Source organism: Strigops habroptila, chromosome 1, assembly GCF_004027225.2.
Source record: "Strigops habroptila isolate Jane chromosome 1, bStrHab1.2.pri, whole genome shotgun sequence".
NCBI classification, from domain to species: Eukaryota; Metazoa; Chordata; class Aves; order Psittaciformes; family Psittacidae; genus Strigops; species Strigops habroptila.
Window position 1 is genome coordinate 148,547,564 of NC_044277.2, and position 235 is coordinate 148,547,798.

Genomic DNA, 235 nt, shown 5'->3' on the forward strand with positions numbered 1-235 from the left:
CCGCCCGTTTAACGCCTCACCTTGGTGGGAGGGAGGGCAGCGAGGGGCGGGGCGCGGCTCGGCGCGGCGGGTGGGTGGCGCCACCTGCCGGCGGCCGCTGGGTGCGGGGTGAGGCGTGTGGCAGGACCGGCCGCGGAGCGGGGCGGGTTGAGGGCTCATGGAGCCGAGGTGAGGAGCCGAGCGGCGCCTTCCCGCCCGGCGAGGCACTGACTTGTCCTCCCGGCGCGGGAAGTCG